This window comes from Amblyomma mixtum, chromosome 7, assembly GCF_055824585.1.
Source record: "Amblyomma mixtum isolate Tamu chromosome 7, ASM5582458v1, whole genome shotgun sequence".
Taxonomy (NCBI): domain Eukaryota; kingdom Metazoa; phylum Arthropoda; class Arachnida; order Ixodida; family Ixodidae; genus Amblyomma; species Amblyomma mixtum.
In genome coordinates this window covers 111090601-111102876 of record NC_143018.1, presented here as the reverse complement: position 1 = coordinate 111102876, position 12276 = coordinate 111090601, and the positions used below count along the sequence as shown (strand labels likewise).

Below are 12276 nucleotides of genomic sequence, written 5' to 3'. Positions count from 1 at the left end.
AGACATGCACACACACGCGCACACACACACATACACACACAGAGAGAGAGACGCCCCCCCCCCCCACACACACACACACACACACACACACACACACACACACACTAGTATACAGGATATGTCACCTACGATTTTACAGAATTGTTAAAAACAAGCTTTCTGAGTTACAAGAGCGCTTATTTATCCATTGCGCAGACAGCACTGTGGTACATCAGAGTACAGCTATGACCTGCAAAGTAGCAGGGTGTTTAAGTCGCATCAGATAGTTAACTTTCTAACCATTGCTGCTGGCTCCTTATTTCCTGAAAGGCGTGTAGCCTAGCGTAGGTAATATCCATATCAGTTTTCAGAATTCCGAAACTGAGGTTGCGCTTTGGTTTCTCGTTTCTGGGTGTTTAACATCCCGAAGCGACTCAGGTTATGATGCACGCCGTAGTGGAGGTCTCAGGAAATTTCGACCGCATGGGGTTCTTTAGCGTGCACTGACATCGCTCAAACATAGGTCTCTAACATTTCGCCTCCATCGGAATCCCAGCCATGGCAGTCAGCACAGGAGCCTCTGGAAATTTTAGTGCGGTCGCGCTGAAAACGATAGAGTCGCATGTCCACTTGGCCAACAAACCTGGCAGCAGCCCAGAGATGAAGGACCGTGTGGGCATGCGGGTCCGAGCAGACCGGGCAGAATCCTCGTATGGGCGGGTCAGGCCACGAGTGCAGGCTGGAAGCCGCAAGATGGACAAGTGGATTGCCCTCACTCCAGCGTGAGGAGGACTGTAGTGCAGGAAAACTGATCGTCGAACAAACAATAAATACTAAGAGATAACAAAAGTGTAGCGCACTGCCGTCGACTGAATATCCCTTTAAAGATTATGGAATGAAGCAGGAACAGATATTTCAGGTCGTTTCTAAGCTAGCTTTTATGGCCTGTGTTTTCCAGCAGTGAAGCGCTCACAGGCTGCTGTCACAGGTGAATGGCTGCCCATACGTTGTCGTACCTCCGCAGACAACGGTCCTCCTGCTGCAGCAAGAGCGCTACCGACGAGAACACGAATGCACGTGAGCAGCTGCGAAGAGTTCAGTTCTTTGTCCCAGTTACATATCTCTTGATGACGAAAATTCACAGGGTACTCAAGATTCCTAACGTGCAGTGCAGGCGGAAGCATTAGTCAGCCATCGTGCGCATTCGATCTCGGAGCAGATTGCGCGCATTGCGAAATCAAACGAAGACGCACCTCCGCTCGCCGATTCCACAAACGCTGAATCTACAAAGGGCTCAGAAGCACATCTAATGCTTTTCGCGAGCTCGCTTCCAAGGTGGCTAAGAGACATATGCTATATGCAATGAGAAATCGTGTCGCACCACCTGCAAGCCGTACGTCGAACAGGTGCGGAATTCCATTTCTACTAGATAATAAAAATTGGGAGGACGCTTAAGCTTCGCCTTAAGAGTAGACACGATAGCGCCTTCCCCTCGTTTTCCTCTCCTCATTCCTTTTCTTTCTCACTGCTCAACTAAACTCAAGTTACAGTCGTAGTTGTCCGCACATCTTTCTCGACAAAGCCGCTGTCACAAGCGCCAGCATAGCTTCCGCACCGAACGAACGTTCAGTAAGCCGCAAGCTTTGTGGTGAACGCGCCTTGGATGTGCGCTGCGTTGTTTGCCGCTCACCGCGTGATTCCTGCTTCCCCGCCCGGCTCCACTGCGCCCGAACGAGAACAGCGGGAGGCGCTGCCGTCGCGCGCTGTCTGTTGGGCCATGGATGGATGGAAAAACTTTATTTTCCTCAGGCAGCATGTGTGGACGATTCCGTGTAAGATGGCCCTCAACCCATGGCTGACGGCGACGTGGGTGGCCCACTCCACGGCCCTGGTCTGTACGACCGAGTCTGAGCTGGCCAACACGGCCTCCCACTGCTGGAGGGAAGGATCACGCATAATATCCGCCGGTGGCGGTGCTATGCTGCAGCTCCATAATATATGGTCATAGGTTGCCAATTCCTGACACCATTTGCACTCCGGCTAAATGTCCGGGTAATTTTGATCAACATGTATGGGTTGAAGAAACATGTAGTCTGCAATCGTCGCCAGACGCATTCCTGCGCCTTCACCAATTGCTTGTCCGGGGGTGGGTAAATCCTCCGCTCAGGTCTGAAATGGTTAGTAATGTCATGAAAAGATACCAGCCCATCTCTCGTGGACCTTCCCGGGACGTCCGGCTCACCTACTCGGCTGACGAAACCTCGAACATTCATGCGACCCGTCTCGTTCCCAGGGTTCCCAGAGTGTGCAGGTACCCAGATAATTTCCGCCTCCGTAGTCCCTCGCCCCGTGGCCCGATTCAGCAATCGCGGCGCTGTGACAGATATTCTGCCCCTCGCCATATTTCGGATGGCTGTTTTTGAATCCCTGAAGATCAGGTCAGCATTACTACTAGTTATAGCTAGTGCTATCGCGGCTTCCTCTGCAGTTTCTGGCGAGCGGGTTTTGACTGATCCAGAGGCGATCAAGCGTCCCCGCTCGTCCACCACCGCAACTGCATATGCGTCCTTGTTCTTATACTCGGCGACTTCTACATAGACTGCCCCGTCGTACTTCCCGTACTTAACATGTAAAACTTTGGCTCTTGCCTTCCTGCGGTCCTCGTGATGTATTGGATGCATGTTCTTGGGCAAAGGTTTTATGTACAAGCCCTTGTGCCTTTCCCGCCTCATCTGAATTTTCGTGTCACCGGCTGGAACGTCAACTCCAATGCCGATTCTTTCCAATATGTCTCTTCCTGCTTTTATTTTTGAAAGCCTACCGAGCTGCATCACCAAGTGCGCTTCCCGTAGTTCTTCTAGGGTGTTGTGCACCCCTAATCCCAGCAGTCTTTCGGTAGACGAATTGTGAGGCAACCCAAGGGCCGCTTTATGCACCTGCCTAATCATAGCCTCCACCTTGCCTATTCCGTCGCGTCCAACTTCAAATAAGGCGTCGCATAAGCAATTCTACCGAGCACAAACGCCTGCACTAGCTTACACAAGTCCTTTTCCTTAACACCTCTCTTACGATTGGCGATTCTCCTGATTAGCCGCACGGTTGCATTGACAGTATTTTTAAGCCTTCGCAAGGACTCGCTATTCTTCCTGTTAGTCTGCACATACATACCCAGGATCCTGATTGTTTGAACCTCAGCGACTGGTACTCTCCCCACTTTCACCTCTAAAGGTGGTGGCGGCACATAGTGTCTCGCATGTATCCATCTTGGTTTATCTCTCAGCACAAAAAGCTCGGACTTGGGCTGAGAGCACGAGAGTCCTGCTTCCCCTGCTAGCTCCTCCACAATATCCACAATATCCACCACCTGCTGTAGAGTTTCTTCCAATTGTGCGTCACTGCCTCTTGTTACCCATAGAGTAATGTCATCTGCATAAAATGTATGTTTAAGACCTGATATCCCTTGCAGCCTGGGTGGTATCTTGATCAAGGCGAGATTAAACAGGAGCGGCGATAATACCGACCCTTTCGGTGTCCCCCTGCCCCACTATGGGAAGGGATTCGATTTCCTTTCTCCGAATACAGTCTCCGCCGTCCTACCCTTCAGAAACGATCTGATGTACCGGAAGGTTCTACCCCCGGTCCTATGTCTGATAGGTTCCTCAAATATTGCCTCATGGGTAACATTGTCAAAGACCTTAGTTAGGTCGAGCCCCAAGATAGCATTGGTGCCCGTGCCGTACCCAGGATCAACCACGTCTTTTCTGAGCTGTATCGTGACGTCCTGCGTTGAAAAATTATCCCTGCAGCCAATCATTGTTTCAGGTATCAACTCCTTGTCCGCTACATAACCCTGAAGCCTGTTCAGGACCACATGCTCCAACAATTTGGCCAAGCACGACGTTAGCACGACGTTAGCCAGTGGCGTACATTGCGACGGGGGGGGGGGGGGGGGGGGCGGGAGGGCAGGATAGAGGGGCTTTAGAGAACGCCGCCTCATGGCGCTACGTGCGAGCCAAGCGAAGAGAAAAAGTAGTGGTAACGTACTTTGCTACTCGATTAACTGCGACTTCTGTAATCTCCATGCTCATAATTACTAATATACACCACAGCACATGTCTCTAAAGCGCCGTTCTCAGACAACAGCGTATTCACTAGACGCGCCTTTGTTCATTCCAAACGGAGTGGTTAGCGTGCTCGTCTCGCACTCCGGAGGCCGTGGTCCGATTCGCCAACTCGACCAATTTTAAGCATGAAATGCTTTTAGCCCCCGTTGTCGGCAGTGTGGTGACGTCACGCCGAGACCGAGAGCCAACATCCGGGGACTGAAATCCACTCATCCGGGCTCTAAAACGAGAACATCCCGGCACCGTACGAGACTTAACGAGATTTAACGAGACTCTCTAAGCCCTCCTACGCGACCGGCATGCAAGCGCCGGTTGGTCTCCAAACGAGACAAAAAATAACTGCTGCCAGTGCCTTCTCAATGTTTATCAAGATATCAGTGGAGCTGTGGGTTTGATAATGCACGGAATTATAATTTCCGATTTCTAATAACGCGTGCAAAAAGCACATAAATGCCATGTTGCACTTCGTTGTCGTACGTGATCCGGGGGAGAAGCGCTGCGTTCAAAGGGCAAGGCATCGCGCCGAACGGGTGGTGGCGTTCCTCCCTTCCTTTACGGTGCGGTTCGGGTGTCCACCGAGATGACATTAGGCCCGCAAACATTTCATGCTTACTCTACTCTCGTTTACGGGAGAGGCAGAGATTTTTTTATTGGGCTCTATTGATTAATGCTTCTCGGATTTTGTAGCGAACGCTACATTGGCCACGAACTTGCGATTTCGCTCTGCGGTCCTCCGAGGAGCCGCAGAGACCGACCTTGGGCCGTTTCCTAGCAACCGCCACAGCTGGCGGACGCCGCGCGCTCGCCGCGCCATCTGGCAGGACGTTACAGCGCGCGCCTCGCCGCGGAGCCGCCACCGCTGTTTAGTATGACGCCACACCACTTGCCTCGTCGTTGCGCTCGCCTCCGCTCGCTTTGCCCAAGGCTAACCAAGCTATGCCTTAGCTTTCTGTGGGTATATCCTTGCATAGTCGAACTAAGCCAACTGCCAACTTTCTTCGCAGGCCAACGCCGCCGGTGACAACACCGGCTTTTCTGCGACCCGGGGCCCTTAACGCTGCCGCGTTAAAACCTGCCGCGGTGACAGCAGTGGTTAAGGCTCTCGGCTACGGCAGCCGAATTGCCCGCGTTCGAACCCGATCGCGGCGGCAGCGTTTCGATGGTGGAGAAAGGCAAAAGGCGCCCGTGCGCTATGCGATGTCAGTGCGTGATCATCATCTCCAGGTGGTCGAAGTTATTCCGAAGCTCTCCACTATGGCGCCTCTTTCTTCCTTCCTCCTTTCACACCCACCTTCCGACCGCGGCGGCTAAATTTCGATGGATGCGAAATTCTAGATGCCCGTGTACTGTGCGATGTCATAGCGAGCTAAACAATCCCAGGTAGTCGAAAGTTCCGGAGCCCTTCACTACGGCGTTCCTCATAGCCTGAGCCGCTTTGAGACGTTGAACCCCCATAAAGTAAACCATTATCCCTTCCCTTACGGCGCTGTTCGGATTTCCGCCGAGATATGAGACAGTTACTGCTACATTTGCTTCCCTCGAAATCTATTTTTGTGGATAATAGAAGTTTTTTGCTCCTCCCCCCGTGTGACAGTTTTGATACGAAAATTGGCTTTTGAGGAGTAGAAATTGTTGCATACCACTACCGCTCTTTATTGCGAGAGATAGAGCCTGGGAAGGCATACAATTGAAAGCGCATAGGTCGTTGGTTTGAATCCCTGTCGTAAGCTAGACTGCAACTTGAATAGCACAATTAAGCTATATGCAACTAGAAACAGCCTGACACCATTCGAGTCGCTGTATGAGAAACGGTTGCATATAAAATTTCGGGAGGAATGGAGTCGGTAAAAAAGGCAGCACATTGATGTCTGCCAGAGGATGACGAGGAGAGGAGACTTTAATGAATAATGGGATGTCTGCCAGAGAGAATGTATACAGAGAACAACATGTATATAATTGTCTGAAAAGGCGGTTCGGGGCTTCTTCTGTGCGTCCTGTGGACTATTCATGACGTCCGCCTATTGTTACTGAAGCCGTTTGCTTTTGTCGCAATGGACAAGTAATGGTTTTGCTTTGAAACTGGCAGGAAATAAGTTTTTCTATACAATAAACTTTTTTTGGACTTTGACTATTACAGAGAGGATTTCGCGTGCGACCTCCAGCGCCTGACCATTAAATGTCATGAGGAGGACGGGAAGGGGGGGAGGGGTCTATAGTCCGGAAACCCCGTGAATTCTGCGGTGGCCCGGTCTCGAGCCGCCAGGCCTTGTTGGGCCTGGAGATCGGAGCAACCGAGCAGGACAGCCTCCCAGTCCTCTAGGGTAGTGTGGGATGGGATGGGAAAGAAGGATTTGAGGGGAAAGCTCACACCATGTGGTAGGGTGTCCACAAACACCTCCCCACGATAGGCGCACTCTCCTGAGAATGCCGGATTCAACTGCTTTAGTATTGCAGGGCACAGTACAGTGTTGGCGTATAGGCGCAGAAGCCAGCGCTCTGCCGCCTTTTAGCGCGACACCGTTAAGGGCCCCGTGTCGCGGAAAAGCCGGTGTCGTCGTCGGCACCATTGGCCGTGAGCGAAAAATCGCAGAAGCATTAATAAATAAAATCCAGTACGAAATTGGTCGAGTTCGGGAATCGAGCCAGGGCCTCTAGACTGCGAGGCGAGAACGCTAACCACTCCGCCACGTCAACTCGATGGTTTGGAATGAACAAAGGCGCGGAGCGATAGGACGCGTGGCGCATCGGCTGCGCCGATTTTTCGGCTGGAACCGCGGCAACCTGATGTAGCGCCTATCAAACCTGTGCGACTGAATCCGTGAAGTCAGCTGGATCCTGGTGACCCGATCTGACCCAGGTATGCCCAAATTTCGGCCATTTCGAGCAACCCTCCGCATCACCACGTTGCGGTCGAGCTAAGCATAACGGCTCCGGCTCCCCCGCCGCTGGCTGCGGAGACGCCCGCCGGCCAACCTCTCAACATAGCTCTGCCTGGACAACGCGCATTCCACCCCACGACTCTGTCGCAGTGTTCTGTCCCTGTAAGCCAGCCAGAGGACGGCCGATCCACCATTTCGGCACAGCAAGCTGCCCTTTTTCAAGTCGTTGAGAGCCGGCGCCGCCCCCGGCAGAACGCACGGGGAGCTGCAACACCCAAGACTCCTCTCAAAAATTCAACAACGGGAGACGCTAGCGCTCCGTCTTCTAAACCTCCGCAGACGACTTCTTCACCAGTCTCCAAGTGGACCCCCAAGCCAACGGTCAGGATGAACCCTGACGACTACGTGGTCGTGCTGCAGCCATGCACTACGGTCGCCCTCAAGACGACCTTTCAGCAAGGTGAGCTCGGCGCTGCCATTTTGCAACATCGTCTGTGGCACGCAGAACTCTGAGGTAGTTAAAAAAGCTGCTCACGGACATTCAACTCACCGCCAGCAAAGGATCGCTCGCGCTTCACGGCCACCACAAGCTCACCTGTGATGTGTGTCGCGGTGTGATATCTGTTCACAACCTAGAAACCAGTGAGTCCCTAAAACATAATATGCAGTGGCATGGTGGTGAACTAGTTCATCTCCGCATGCTGGGACGATCCAACGTAGCTGTGTTGACTTTCGAGGGACGCAACGTTCCGCGTTACGTCCACTATAACGCAGAACTGACTCCCGTCAAGGAGTACAGAAAAAAAACACTCCAAGCGTGCTACCGTTGCGGCACACTGGGGCACAAGGTGGACAACTGTCCCACCCCGGTCAATGAAAGATGCGGCCTTTGTGGACAAAACGTGGGGCTTGGAACTGGGGGGATGGCCCCCACGACTGCAATCCTATGTGCATAATCTGCGGGGGCCCGCACCTCACCAGCTCCCGCGAATGCACCGGCAAATTCATCAAGCTGCCGCAGCTAGGGCCCAGGACGCCAATCAAGAGAGCCAATTCCGGCGCTGCACAGGGAGGGCGGTAGCAAAACAACCAGAAGACGCCACGGCGTGGCGCCTTCCCCTGGCAAGACAGCAACGGTAACGCCACCACCCGGAGCAGTGTAGTTCCCAGCTCTCAGCGCACCATCTGGCGGCGTCGCCTTCAACCAACCCATGGTAGGCAGCTGGGCGAGGGTCGCTTCCTGTCGCTTCCGACCAGCACCACCGAGACACAGGAACTCAAGCGCGAGCTCGCCCTCTTGCGAGCTCAAAACGACTAACTAGCCAACCAGCTTAACTCGCTGAAAGGCCAATTCCCTACTTACGCTCGCGTTGAGCGACGAGGCAGGAAACATAACAGACAGGGAGATTCCTACTCCTGTGGACAGTCGTGCCACGGCCCTGGAGACCCGGGTGACCGCGATTGAAACACAATTGGCTGACCTCCCCAGAATGATCCATGATACCATCGCGCGTGAGATGGAGAGTGTCATCGCACAAGTGACACAAGCCGTAACCCACATTATCCAAAAATGGATAAAAGACAATCAGCGCGTCATTAAACGTGTAGGGCCCATTAGGGACGCTAACCGCCCCTCAAAATTCAGTAGAGCTATTCCCGATGAGTTTGACTTTTCGGAAGACTCCTGCAAGTCTGCGCCGGGCGTTAGCGGACTGGGGAGTCTCAACAACGTAACCGCACCCTCGGCCTCCGACCATGGCCCCCAACCCGAAGTCGCGAGCAAGAACAACTCAGCCCCTTACACTGACGCAGCGTCCGCTCCGGCGGACGCAGTTGTTGCCGCGACGCGAGTCTTTTCTTTCCTTTTTATCTTTCCTCTGATCTTTTAACTCTCCTTTATCTGCACGTGGCAGCGGGGGTGGCTTGGCTCGAGCCAGTAGGCAGGCCCGTGCAATTTCCTTTTCATCCTTCTCTGAGTCACAACAACAACGACCACGCAGTGGGACTTCGAAGGCCTCAAGAACCACAAGAAGCGGACTCATTCCTTGTACAATAAAGCTTCTTTCTCTCTCTCTCTCTCCGCCTCATCTTGAGAACCTTGAGTTCTTCGTCGCTGTGGTTGCCCTTCAGGAACCCGGCGCCGGTGCCGAACTCACAAACTACACTACATTTCAAATCAAGCCGCAGGCATGTATACTTGTTCACAAGCGATACACTGCGCAGGAGGTCAGGCTTTCCACAACACAACCTTTCCCATACACGATGGTTTCAGTGCTGCCCCTAAACCGGGCTGACCCACCTGTACACATTCTAAACATTTGCTGCCCACCGAAACTTAAGAACGCCAAGTTGAATGAAATTTTCACTCAAGCTGTGCAGCTGGCAGGTAGGGACCCCTTCCGAATCGTCGGCGATTTCAGCGCCCGAGCAGGCTATGGGGTACCCCCGGGAGGACAGGCATGGGAGGAAGCTTGCGGAACTTCTTTCCGCACTTGGACTCGCCCTACACACTGACCCCGCCAACCCAACACGTGTCGGGAATTCCATTCAACGAGACACTTGCCCGAACCGCACATTTACACCCAACATACGCTATCCCGACCAACGTTTTTAGATGCCGACTAGCTGAATACAGAAGACACTCTGGGTAGTAGTCACTGTATAATCAACACAGCCATTTACATGCGTCCCCTGAAACGCCCACTAACACAAGCTCGTATCCCTGACTGGACGCCTTTCTGCACCTCTCTACCTATCGCAGACCCCCTCCAGTCGGGATACGACACCTGGCCCAAATCGCTCACGTCTACACTCACACAACACGATAAGCAGATACAGCACACAGAAACACAAACGGGCGTGGACAACCACCTGCTCCACCTTTGGGAGGCCCGTGGTGGTGGTGAAAAACATTTATAATGCAATAAATATTTACAGAGAGGTGATTGGGGTAGTCCCTATTGGCCCTTTCCCCTAACAATACTAGGTGGAGCCCCTATTCCGGGGCCCCATTGGCAAGCAACGCCGCCCGCGTCCAGTGAACCAAGGCCTTTTGGGTTTTTAGGTCCTGACAGCCGAGCAGGGCCGCCTCCCAGTCCTCTCTGGTGGGGCTGGGGGGGGGGGGGGGGGTAGATGGGTTTGACTGACACGCCCAAACCATGTGGAATGTGTCAGCCACCTCCCCACAGAACTGGCACGCGCCATCAAAGGATGTATTGAAATGTTTAAGCACCGCCGGGCACAGTACAGTGTTAGTAAGAATTTTGATGAGGAGGCGCTCGTCAGCGCGATCCAGACCCTTACAAGGGGCCGGGTAGCGCCGGTGCTCCTCCTTGTAGTATTCGGTGATTTGTTTGAATGTAATGGCCAGATTGTCTGATTGGGAGTACCCTTCCAAGGACAGGGAGATAGCCCGGGGAGAGAGTGCGCGGGCGGCCTGATCGGGCTGTTCGTTTCCCTGGAGTCCCTGGTCACCGGGGGCCCAAATCAGGTTGCGTGGAGTTGGATCTTCAGATCGACAGCTATATTCCAGTATGCGCCAGGCAAGCGGGGGAGCCCAGCCCAACTCGTAGTTCCGACAGGCCCCTCGCGAGTCGGTGATGATGTGTTTCGACTTGGGAGTAGTGAGAGCAAGAGCAATGGCAATCTCCTCCGCGTGTGTTGCGCTGTAGGCTTTGAAAGTGAGCCCGTTGACTGTGTTTGTGTTGTGTACGACTGCGGCCGTGTACCACACCCCGTGGTGTGGGCCGGCAACGTCCACGTAATACACATGTTGTTGGTTACCATAGTATCGCGCCAACGCTTCTGCGCGCGCCTGGCGACGACCGCTATGGTCTTCTCTGGACATGTTGCGGGGAAGGGGTCGGACCCGGAGGGCGCGTCTCCAGGGCTCTGGCACTCTCTCCCTTTCCTCAATATGGTAGCCATGTTTGATGTGTAGCCGGTCCAAGAGGCGGCGACCGGACGTGGTCTGTGCAAGACGCGTGTATTGGTTGACTAAGTGGGCCTCTCGAAGCTCCCGAAATGTGTTCACCACGCCCAAGGCCAGAAGTCGCTGGTTGGACGTGGTGACCGGGAGGTCGAGAGCCCGCTTGATGACTTTCCGGTGGATGACCTCCAGTTGGTCGTCATCATGTTTGCGCAGGTGCAAGTAGGGGGTTGAGTAGAGGATTCTACTCGTTACGAAACCATGTGCAAGCCGCAGTGCATCCTTGCATCGTAATCCGCCCCGCTTGTTGGAGACCCGGCGGACCATGCGGCCCACCTGGTCTCCCACCGTGCGAAGTTTGGCTAGGGTGGTGTCGACTGTGCGTTGGTGGTGTATGAAGAGACCAAGGACGCGGATCTCCTTGGACTCCCGGATCGGTCCCGAGGGGAGACTGATGCAAAGCGGGGTTGTGTCCCGAGGGGAGGGACGTATGTGCACAAATTCTGATTTCGACGGGGCGCACTGGAGTCCTCAGTTGGCCGCGTAGTCGTCGACTAGCGTCGCCGCTGCTTGCAGGCAGGATTCCATCTGGCCCAGGTTACCTTGCGTGGCCCAGATTGTAATGTCATCCGCATAAAGATTGTGATGTATCCCGGGCAAAGAGGACAATTTGGAGGGAAGATGAAGCATTGCCAAATTGAAGAGGAGGGGAGACAGGACCGCGCCTTGAGGTGTTCCCCTCGAGCCGATGGTGTATGGCCCGTGTTCCGCATCTTGTATGCGTATGTAGGCTTGACGGTCTGTAAGAAATTGTTTTATGTAGTTGAATGTTTTGTGGCCACAGTTGGTGTTACTGAGGTGGTCCAGGATTACTTCGTGTTTGACGTTGTCGAATGCGCCTTTAAGATCCAAGGCCAGGACCACCTTGTCGTTGTGGGGACATTCGACAGGATCTAAGATGTCGTGGTGAAGCTGCAGAAGTATCGCAGCATCACGAAGCGATGGAAGAAACAGAAACATAACAGACGCCTAAAGAACCGCATCCTCGAACTCACACAACAGGCAGCGGAATATGCTGCTCCGCTAGCGGTCTGGGCGCAACGCTTGGCGCCTGTTCCACGCTCTCATCGATCCAATACAAACACGCACGGAAACCCAACGCCAATTACATAGGGCCTTGCACAACTTTACAGGAACGACAACACAGCTAGCGCACACGCTCAGGGATCGGTACCTGTGCACCGCTAAGGATCCCCGGCAGGTATCGTACTCGTAGGCAGATGAGAAGACGGAGCTGGACAAACCGATATAGCTCCACGACCTCCGGGCGGCCTTAAGCAAAATGAAGCGGGGCATTACACCCGGG

General features: G+C 53.6%; 1 pseudogene; it reads right to left on the bottom strand.

The window, feature by feature from the left end:
• Positions 1 to 961: 961 nt before the first annotated feature.
• LOC149337214 (uncharacterized) lies at positions 962 to 3793 on the bottom strand (annotated as a pseudogene).
• Between the last annotated feature and the right edge of the window lie 8483 nt (positions 3794 to 12276).